Source organism: Mustela erminea, chromosome 6, assembly GCF_009829155.1.
Source record: "Mustela erminea isolate mMusErm1 chromosome 6, mMusErm1.Pri, whole genome shotgun sequence".
Classification (NCBI taxonomy): Eukaryota; Metazoa; Chordata; class Mammalia; order Carnivora; family Mustelidae; genus Mustela; species Mustela erminea.
Window position 1 is genome coordinate 78,723,702 of NC_045619.1, and position 11,677 is coordinate 78,735,378.

At 43.6% G+C, this 11,677-nt stretch overlaps 1 protein-coding gene across 1 annotated transcript in view; it reads right to left on the reverse strand.

Moving 5' to 3' along the window:
- The window catches only part of PRICKLE1 (prickle planar cell polarity protein 1), a 112,707-nt gene extending 101,960 nt beyond the window's left edge, over positions 1 to 10,747 (reverse strand). Inside the window, exon 1 of the mRNA XM_032347928.1 lies at positions 10,431 to 10,747. The gene's annotated coding sequence lies outside the window, so the exon portion shown is untranslated. The remainder of the gene's footprint in view (positions 1 to 10,430) is intronic.
- Positions 10,748 to 11,677: the final 930 nt, after the last annotated feature.

Sequence of the window (11,677 nt, forward strand, 5' to 3'; positions counted from 1 at the left end):
AAATTTATTATAAACTTTTATTATTTATTATCAATTATTCTTATTGAATTATATCAATGCTTGATAATAAAACTTTCAGAGGCATCACAGTAATTTGAGAAAAACAGAGTGTGCTTATCACACTTTATTGAGACTCTCTAATTTATCTTCTCTATAATAAAAAATATATATATAGTTTGGACAAGAACCTCTGTATGTATAGTATCATAAAATATGATATGGAATCATGTCTATAAAAAGATCAAAATAACTGTTGGCCATAAAAAAGTTATAATTAGCTAGCTTACTTCACTCATCAAAAAAATGGGAATTGGCATTTCTCTTTTGTTAAAAAGAACAAAGGGCTTAATCAAATGTTATTAAGAAATCTGTCTTGATAAGAATCTATTAAAAACTTTTTTTTTAAAGATTTATTTATTTATTTATTTGACAGAGAGAGAGAGTGATCACAAGTAGGCAGAGAGGCAGGCTGAGAGAGAGGGGGAAGCAGGTTCCCCACTAAGCAGAGAGTCAGACACCAGGCTCAATCCCAGGACCCTGAGATCAGAAGGCAGAGGCTTAAACCACTGAGCCACCCAGCTGCCCTCTTTTTTTTTTTTTTTTTTTTTTTAAAGATTTTATTTATTTATTTGACAGACAGAGATCACAAGCAGGCAGAGAGGCAGGCAGAGAGAGAGAGAAAGGGAAGCAGGCTCCCTGCTGAGCAGAGAGCCCGACGTGGGACTCGATCCCAGGACCCTGAGATCATGACCTGAGCCGAAGGCAGCGGCTTAACCCACTGAGCCACCCAGGCGCCCCGACCAGCTGCCCTCTTTTTAATTTTAACCTTTGTAATTAAAAATACTTAAAAATAAGACTTAAAATTGTAATGAAGTTGTGAATTTGTCAGAGAAGCTCTGAAACCTTTATGGTGATAATGGTTGGGTTGTATTTCTTAAACTGACCCATATTAAGATAACCACAGAAAACTAGACATTCATTCATTCATTCAACACATATATGCACCCAAACATAAGGCCACACGGAAAACAACTATGTCTTTCATAAGATAAACTGTTTTTTAACAGAAAGTGAATTACACTTTTAAATAATATGCTTTTTTTTCCAACCTCCGATAGCTTTTCAGAGGTACCTCTGAATTTATTTTATTTCCCCCTTACTATTTTTTGATTAAATTGTGTTGTGAATCTGGAATAGATGACACACAATGTTACATTAGTTTCAGGTGTACAACTTAGTCCTTCAACTTCTCTATATGTTTTGCTGTGCTCCCCAGGAGTGTAGCTACTATCTGTCATATCTGTCAGTGATATCACTGACTCTGTTCCCTAGGCCACGCCTTTGATTCCTGTGACTTATTCATTCCAGAGCTGGAAGTCTGTCATCTCCCATTTCCCGTCACCCACTTTTTACAATCATCAGTTTGTTCTATTTATCCGATTCTGCTTTTTGTGTATTTATTCATTTGTTTTTCTAGAGTCCATATATGAATGAAATCATATGGTATTTGTCTTTCTCAGCCTGATTCATTTCGCTTAGCATAATACCCTCTAGGTCCAATCATGTTGTCATAAATGGTATACTTTCATCCTTTTCTATGGCTCAGTGATATTCCGTTATTTATATTATACATTTTAAACACACACACACACACACACACACACCCCTTCCTTATCCACTCACCTATTGATAGACACTAAGGTTGCTTCCATATCGTGGCTATTGTAAATAATGCTGCAATCAACAGGAGTGTACACATACATCTTTTCGAATCTGTGTTTTTGTTTTCTTTGGGTAAATAAACACCCAGGAGGGGAATTGGATCTGGATCATATGGCATTTCTATTTGTAATTTTTTATTTTAGGACTCTTCTACTGTTTTCCACAGCAGCTATACCAACTTACACTCCCACCAAGAATGCACCAAATTTCCTTTTTCCCCACATCCTCACCAACACTTGTTACTTCTGTACTTCTGAATTTAAAGCAATGAAATCAGTTGTTAATTTGGACCAAAAAAAAAAAAAAACCCACAGATAAGCAATCAATACACTATGGAGTATCCCCAAAGTCTGGACACATAGGGGAAATATGTATTCATTATGCTGCTTTCCAGATGAACAATTCTATCCACTGTGTTAAATTTGGAAAGTTATCCAAAAGGTTGACGAAAAGCATATTGGGCATATTATTTGAAAACACGATACTACATTTTTAAGAAGTCAGGAGACTTCTTGGGCTCTCTATATTTGTGAAGCATCTACCATGGGCCAGGCACTGTGTTAGGCACTGGGTACACAATGGTGAACAAACGTGGTCCTTCCCTCACATTAATTACCATCTATTTACAAGAGTGGAACACAGATATTCCTGGAAATGGGTTAGAATGATATGGATAAATTTTGGACAGCAACGTTAGGAATAAACATGGACATGCGGAAAGGAAGGAGGAAGAAAGGAAAGACAGAAGGAAATTTAGTTCAGCCTCATAGGATTAGAAGCATAACATTTTAGAATCAGAAGGAAATCTTAGAGATCATCTAATTTAGTGGCTCTTAAGCACAGTTGTGCTTCAGATTACCAAAGAAGGTTTTCCAAGCTAAATATCCAAGACCCACCCAAGAGCCACTGCCTGAAAATCTCTGTGTAGTTGTATTTTGAAAAAGTCCCATAGGTGTTTAGGATTCAAACCTTTGCTTAATATATACTGATCTAACCTAATTCCCTCACTTATATGTGAGGAAATTGAGGCCCAGAGAGGTTGAGAGGCTCACCCCAAATCACACAGCTATACTGTAGTCCAATTTTTCTGATTTTCAGGAAAAGACTATAGAAAAACTGTCTTTTTCTGCAGTATTATGCCACATCACCGCTATCTACTCTTGGAGCTCTGCTCAAGAAGAAACAGGATAAAACGGACCAACACTTTCTAAAAGTTACTGAACCAAAGTAAAAAGCCAGTGTCTATGGGCAACACAAACATAATTAACAAAAAAACCCATCACACACCACAGTAACCTCGTAGCTTCCTCCTTAAACAGCCAAGTCAAGCTAGTTTAAAACACTCTCAAACAGGGATACCTGGGTGGCTCAGTGGTTAAGTGGCTGCCTTTGGCTGAGGTCATGATCCCAGGGTCCTGGGCTGGGGCTCCCTGCTTGGCAGGGTAGCCTGCTTCTCCCTCTCCCACTTTCCCTGCTTGTGTTTCCTCTCTTGCTGGGTCTTTCTCTGTCAAATAAATAAATAAAAATCTCTAAAAACAAACAAATAAAAAACAAAAAAATCCTTCTCAAATAAATATCATCATTCTTACCAGTTTCTCATTTCAACACTACAATGAATCATAATTTTGGTTTTCATGGTAAGGAAGGAGAGAAGAGAATGATTTTTCTGGCTTACTCCTTAAGATTCAGAAGGTTAAAAAAAAAAAAAAAAAAGGTTTCTAATACCTCAATATGAAGAAAGCCTGGTCTGCTTTTAACACGTTTGGCAGTACTTAAGGACATGTTTTTGGCTATTAGCCTGGCAAGCTGTTTAAGCTTATAGAAGGCCCACAAAGGGAACTTCTATGATTAAGTTAGTTAAACACAAACATCTTCTCTGTATATTTTATTCCCTCCCTTCACATTCACAAAAACATAAAAGGCTAAAACATTTTAGAACGAGGTGAGGGAAGCAAGTTATTTATCACTTCAGCTCCTTTCTTGAGGCTTGTGTAAATAAGAACTAAAGAACTCAATGAAATTATTCATATGATCCTTGCAATGAACAAAGCTAAGCATCAGAAAGCAGTTCAAAATTCCTCTGAAGCATATGTATTTTCTTACAAGAAACATCTGTGATTCTCTAATGTACTTCAGACCTAACTTTATCTCTTTCTAAAAATTATGTAACATGCACACACTTCAAGCACCAAACATACTTATTAATTACATAGTCACGGAAGAATTTAAAATGCTGTCTTTTTTTTGACACACATTATAGCAAGTATTTCAACACTCAAGCACTAAGCAGTCTTCTCACATAAAATCTAACAGTTCCCTAAATTGTTTGGAACTGATGTTTTAAAACAAAACAAAATGCCACACTATCTAGCTCTTTTCCAAATCCTAACTAAGGAACTTAGATTATTCAAGCATGTAAATAACATAGCTGGAAATATCAATTACAGCTAACAAGTCATGAGTGTCTTCAGAAGATTACCGTATTATTTGCTTATCAGGGAGATAAAAGGGGGAAAAAAGAAGTGCAAATGCTTTTGGTGAAACTGTAACATGGTTTAAAGCAGTTTTCTATTTTTAGACTGAAAGAATGGTGTGTATACATTTGTATTTGTGTGCGCCCGTGTGCTTGCGCACCCAGAAGACAGCGTTTTAACTAGGGCGGTGGAGGTGGCCAATATAGAAAAGGGTTTTAATAGCCTTTCTATTTCAGCCATAGTTACTGTGGGCTTTGTCACTATAGCAATGGGCCTGGGTGGGGCAAGTATCTGGCAGGCTGGGGTGCTCAGCTGGTAAAGCAACATAGACCTCATTTTACCTCGAGCTGAGCAAATTTTCTCTAAGAAGGTTGGCTTAATTGAAAGACAGTTTGCAAGGATAAAGGAGAAGTCTAAGCATCAGTTGGTGAGCACTTCTCCCCAGGGCTCTGCTATACTGAGCCTACCCTTGCACCTCCTGCATTGGATGAAAGACCTCCACTATCATTCCTTGGTGGTAGTACCCTGGATTGAGGCAGTAACCTAACCTCCCCAATCTCAATGATTCCTAGCAGCCTGGGTTAATTTCAGCTGTCTCTACAGGGGCTACATGAAACATGGCATTTACAAATTTGGATTATACAGCACTATTTATTACACTATGGAAGATTTCCAAAAATGCCAGAAGAGATGTTGGCATTTATGCAAGTCAACTACTGTTCAACCCAAAGAAGCACTATACTCTATAGGATGTTTTTTACCAGGATTGAAAGAGCCTATGTGAAAACACCTTAATTAGGACCATCTTAGCACCTCAGATACTGGATACCCTCTAGCTCTAGGTGTTATGTTTCAAATGGGCCAACAAACCAGCCTGGAAACAGAACTCCCCAGTCTTGTAACCAATCCCTTCACTCCAAGTCCTGAGAGTGTATATTTTCTTATTTTCAGATTTAATAAGTCAAGTGTACCTGGTAGCTATTAAAAGATTTAAACCACTACCATTTTTAAAAGGTTTCAGTGTTCAGAAATTTCAAGCCCACAGAGTGGGGGCCGAGCTCAAGGGTTCGGTGGCTACAGAATGGTGGAATTATTTGCTGGTCTCCCCCGACCCCTTTAAAGAATATTCTTATTGATCTCTCTCTACTCCCTTAATGTGTTTTTAACACATGATCATGGGCTCACAAAAGTAAAATAGAAGAATCTGAAGAAAGGACAATGTATCAAATAGTCTCCAGTGACCTAAAAAGATAATTATAATGACAGATTGCTAAGGAAGGAGGTGAGGGGGGTCGGAACTTGAAAATGTTAGCCACTTACAATATGCAATCAGATAACCCTTCCCCCTCTTATTCTTTGGGAAGATCCAAACTACTATACGATGTTTCTTTAAAATTTCCTTTAACGAACAGTTCAGTTATGCTTGCTCAAATCCAAAGGCCATTCCAGAAAACCTGGGTGAATATTGTATCATGGAAGTGGTGTCTACTTTATATCAGACTTTTTTTTTTAAAGGCAACAAAAATGGGGGGGGTGGTATAAAAAACTTCACAGGAAACCAAATAGCCTTTATTTAAATTAAAAGCAATCACAGCCTGATTCTTGGAACATGCTTCGAAATGCTTTTTGGCATGCAGCTGCTACATGCCGCCAATATTGTGTGTAATTGGAAACATTTCAAACAGAATTGTTACCAAAGTCAAAGACCATAATTGCGAGCTGTGGGATCTGTGCCTCAGATAAAAGAAGGGCAGCTGAGTGAGAGCTCACTGCACTGAGGAGTCTGCTTACGGGTCTGCAGTATTTCCACTGCATTATTGACAAATCTTTCTTTCCAGAGACCCAGTGAGAAGAGAGGGAAACAGGGGAGCATACACAAAGCAAAAGCTGGTGGGTGCTATAAATCAGCAATCGGGACAAAACTCTGAGGAGTGTATGACTTCAGTACTCGAACAACTGAAATAACACAGCCTTAACTTTTTTTTTTCTTCCTGAAGTGCAATCCACTAGAAATGAAAGGCATCTCTCCCAAGAGTTTACCCCAATTCCACCAGTGAGAAAAATGCAACTGTAGTTTAACTGGTCACTGGGATCACTTAGGACCAAACTTATGGACAGTGTCGGGGGGCGCGGGGGAGTAAGGGGGGAGTTAAGTAAAGATAAATGACAGCTGCCTGCTAGTTTACAGCTTTACGTTTTTAAAATGTTTACATTGGCATCTGCTTTGCTGACATTTTTATTTGTATTTTAAATTGAAAATCTCTTTTTCTAGGGAAATGAAGGTGGAAAGCTCTAATCAGTTCAGGCTGGGCACTCATTCTTGTTCCTACAGAGGTCCCTTCAAAAGGGACCAAAACGCATTTAGGGTTCAGTCTAAACAAGAGAACAAAACAGAGACACAAGAAGAATTATTACATTTTCTTTGAGAGGTTTTGATCCCCTCTTAGTAACTGGAAATATTGTGCCAGTGGACCCTTGGCTCAGGACTGGCTCTTGGAAAAATCGTGTCATTCTGGCACACTAAAAAGTGATCTGATTCTTCTGTCATATCTCCGCGCCAGAAGTGTCATGACATCAGCGTACTCCAACTTGCAAAGTGGGTCTCCTACCACCATCCCTGCTTCAGGAGAGAAGGGAATGAGGGAAGGCCAGGCTTCACTGGAACCCCAAGGACTCTGAGGCCAGACCTCTTCCCTGGCTCCCAAGGGTCCTTCACCGACACCGGTGTTATCCTCCTGGACCTCGGTTACTGGGGGAGCTGAGGAGGTGCACTTGCATGTATGTGAGATTGGGGAAGTCCAGAAGTGGGGGGTGGGGGAGGTGAGTGCTGCTGTGGTTCCCTGGTGCCATCTCTGTCCCTGGCATTCTGTTCTGCAGCGCTGGCTCCATAAGCTGCCTGAGGTTTCAAGGAACTGCAACAACGCAGGACTTGGAACCCAGATTATTGTACCTTCTTCTCCCAACATGTTTGCTCTCACACCAGCCTTCCAAAGATATTAGCGCACAATATGGAAACACTTTATTCTGTGACAAGAAGAAAAAGCACTAATGGTCCCTTAAAACACCAACCAACCAACCAACCAACCAAGAAATGCAATTCACTCACTTCCCTAACTCCTCTTTATTAGGGAATAATTACATGGGGATTTAAGCAAACTGAATATTCTCACACTCCTAAGAGTTAAACAGCTGATATTATTTAATATAAAATGAGGAGAAAAAAAAGAGAACTACTTTTCCAAGAAGACAGAACCTATCCTGGTCCAGTGGCATCTTTAACATTTTTATGCACAGATGAGAATCACTTTGACTTTTTAAATTACTTCCCTTCTTCAAGAAGAAAAATTCCCTTTTATGAACTACTTTAACCAGGAAATTAACTGCAATCAACTAGAATACTGGTTATGATATTTTTTCCCTGAAAATCATTTCCTCATAATATTGGAAAACACAAACTACAGATATAGGCCATTAAAAGTTACTTAATGACTAGAAAGTAATTTTTAAAAATTCTTATTTCATTTCATGAGTACTATGAACACTCACTCCCCATATTCAACTTTTATGTTTTGCTTTCAAGTAATTATAAAACTTTTTAGAAAAATTATCGTACAATGTGACCTTTTAAAACAGATTTCAGCTTACTTTTTAAAAATCCTTCATTAGAGAAACCTCAAATTTTAACCTTTTTTCTTTTCTTTTGTGTCTTTTCAGAGCCATCATAGGAGAGGGTATTAGTAGCAACCATACTTTTATCCACATCTGACTCTAAACTTAATAGTTAGCTATTAACCCCATAAGTAGTTTTTTTTTTCTTCCCAGATGATACCAGATTTTATTTGCATGACCAAAGCTGACTCACTGCAATCCCCTTTATTATAGAGACAAATGGTGGTTCCATGGAACTTATTAAAACATGATAAACTTTTTAGGTTTCATTGGTATTGCCAGCAGAACTGATTGATTCTGTCATTTTAGTGAAACCTATCACTCTTCTTTTGAGAAAACCTGTAAACCAAGAGGGTCACTCAGTGAAAAATCAACACTAAGTACCACATTAAGGATGGAAAAATGAATTTCCCAAACCTATTTGCTCACATCAACATGGCTACCCTCTGTGCACCATCCAGTTTCCCCCCTTCCCTCCCCCTTCCCCTCGGCCCCTCCTTCTTCTCTTCCTCCCTCTTTCCTTCCATCCTTCCTTCCTTCTTTCCTAGGTTTGTTTGCAAGAACGAGTCAGTATTGTTAGCCATGACTTATTAAAACAGATTTTTGAGTTCATCAGCAAGTGAGCTGACTCTTAACTGTGGGTAATGTCCATTTATTTCTAGAACCTTTGTTTTTAATATGTGGAGCACATGCATTGTTAACCTTTAAATCCTTTGTATAAACATTTCTGGTAGGGCTTGTAAAATATCTCCTTCTGTGTTTCCTGACTCGCCAGTTGATGGCATTTAGAAACCCTCTGGTACCAGCAGGTGCTGTATTTTGCTTTCTTCAAGCTCCAGCTGGGCTACAATGACAGATTCCTGTCCCAGGCCAAACCCAGCCACCTAGGCTAGAACCACATTGGAGGCAAACTGAACCCGGCCCCACCAGACAGCAAGATAAATGGCTGCTGTTTAAGTTTAAAATCCCTTGGTGGGAGTAAATATTGTTCCAGGGGAAAAGGCTTGACAAATATTGCGTCATCCTTCCAGAGCTGTCTTGATTAAAGCAGAATCTTTGGATTAAGTTGGTGCTCAATTCAAAATGTATCTATCTTGCTGTCATGGGATTTTCCCCCTCCTTCCTAGAGTCTGAAAACACATATTGTTGAGGATGGTCAAATAAGACCGCCGCCTCCCAAGGGGCTGCAGTCCACTCTTGATAATAGAAGGCGGCGGAACACTGACACTTCACTGAGGAGAATGGAGACAGCAAAGGCTTAGTGGGAAAAGGCCAGTTGTCACCTAAGTGACAGGCAACAGCTGAGCTCACACATCTGGAGCCGGACCAGGGCAAACATTCAGCAACCCTTGCCGGCCTACACCTTGGGCCTGTCTGAAGGGGCAGAGAGAAGTTCTCTTTCCTTCGAAAGTACGTTAAAAAAAATATCTGATGGTGAATCACATCAATTACATAACGCCAGCTGCTGCAGGCACAGCCTTCTGAAGTACTGGTTAAGAGGAGGAGGGACACACAACGGCAAGGCGTGCTCACATACAATTTGGTCGAGTAGAAGCTGTCCTTCATAAAATCCATCCTAAAAGTCATAGATGCATGCCTGCTCTTTATAGCACAAATAGATCTGAACTCCTCTGAGCACGATCCCCTTCCGGCAGGTTCCCGGGTGTATTCTTCACCTTGTTCATGGCCCAGATCTGTCTCCCATACTCTTTCTAAAAGCAGCAACCAAATATGTTTGGGTTGTGATTCCGATTCCTCCTTAGGCAAGCCGCCACTCCGTGTGCTGCCAGCCATCCTCCCCCACCCCTGCCTCAGTCTTCAGCCTGCTGAAGACAATCTGTGGGCAATTTTTCCAAAGTCCCCGAAATAATATGACACTGCCGAGCGTCACTGGCGATGTCGTTTGTTTTTCTTAGAGGGCAATGAAAATTTAACAGCTTTCTGCTGCATCCTGAGTGCCGGTCCTGCTAATTATTACCATGCCCAGTTTCTCCAACTTTTTCTGCCTAAAGGGAGGAAGACGCTCCCCTTCTTTTCCACATACGTGCTACATGCAGAAAACACCTTTGTCGGGGCGGGAGGGGGCGGGGGAGCTAATGCACCCCTGCCAAAAAGCAATCGGCCCTTTCCGCAGAGCGTTCCGGAGCACCCTCCCTGTCTCCGGACGCCAGTAGGTGACAGGCGATCCTAAGCGGCGGACACATGCCAACGCACCCTCGCCTCCCTGCGTCCCTCATCGCCCCAACTCTGGGGCCACCGAACGGGGTTGCACGCAGAAGAGAATCAAGGGAAGAGTTGGTTGTGATGCAGCAAACAGGAGCTATGCGGGCAGCCTATCTGAAGCCCTCTTGGTGTTGCAGCTCCGCATCCGCTTTCAGTGTCTACACAGCCCAACAAACCGATTCTGCCCTTCTCCCTTATTTTCTGCTCTGCCCTCCCGGTCTGGGTGTCACAGGCCCCCCGCAGCGACACCCTATGTGCCCGGCCCTTCCCCTGCGGCGCTCGCCCCCCACTGCCGCGCCGCAGCCCCTCTGCAGAGCCGGCGGGAGCCGGGCTGCCACTCACCCCGCGCGAGGGAGCGAGAAGTCGCTGGACGGTCCTCCGCGCCGCGGCAGGTCTGCGGAGCTGCGGTCCGTCGCGTCAGGGGTGGGCGAGGGCGGGCAGCGAGCGAAGCATCGAGAGCCCGGCCAGTCGCCGTGCGGACCGCGGCGCCCCTCGGGGAAGTCAGCGCGGGCGACGCGAGGCTGGCATGTTCCGGGGCGCGCTGTCGGGCGGCGGCGGCCGCGAGAGGCGGCGCTCACAGCGGGCTGCAGGCGGAGTGCGCTCAGATTCCCGAGCCCCGCGCCGTGGCGCCGCCGCGCACCCCGCCCTCGGCCTCCGGGGCCCGGCGGGAGCGAAAACGCGGAGCGCGGACGCCGCCGCGGGATCCAGGCCGCTCGGCGCGCGCGCCCACGCGCACCCCGGCTCGGCCCGGAACGGCCAGGTCCCTGCCGGGCTCCAGCGGGCACGCGGGCGCGGGGCGGCGAGGCAGGGCGTGCGGGCGGGTGGCGAGCTGGGCCGGACCAGCGGGCCGAGCAGCCGGCGGAGCCGAGCGAGGGGCGGGTTATCTGCAAGACGAAGTTCACCCAGGCGCAGCCCAGGTTCTCAAGAGCGGCTCGGTCGTCTCCTCTGCCCCGCCCCCGATTTTTTGCTCCCTCCCCCCCCTTTTTTTTAACCAACAATCCCGATAGATTGAAAGACAGGAAGAGTGAAGTTGGGGGAAAGACAAACCCAATTTCCTCTGATCAAACGGTTTGGGGATGTGGGTCTCTTTCCACTTGGTGTGTGTGTGCTGGGGGGGAAGGTAGTTAATTAAACTCTTCGATCCCTTCCTGCGCGCCTCGCCGCCCTGGGGACCCACTTGGACTCCGTCCTATCTCGTGTAATCCTACAGGCTTCATCTAGTTCCTTCCCGTCCCCTCCTCGACGGTCCCAGCATCTCCAAGAAAACCTCCAACTGTGGGGAGTGCGTTGGAGAACCTCAGCCCACCCTCGATGTCCAGAGCCTGACCCAAGTGAGCATGGCTTACTTAAAGTCGTGTTCACACTGTTAATTTGATCACGACGATCGTTTTTTCCGCTGGCCAGTGACTCTCCAGGTTTTCTCTCTGCCCGATTCCCAGGGTTGGGCTCTCAGGCACGTTCTCCCAGGATGAACTGGGACTCGGCCTGTTTGCAAGTTGTGCGGTGATATTCGTGTTGCCTTAGAACCTCTCGCCATTTCCAGTTCCAGATCAGTGAAGGCACACACCGTGTGGGTACAATTTCCTCCC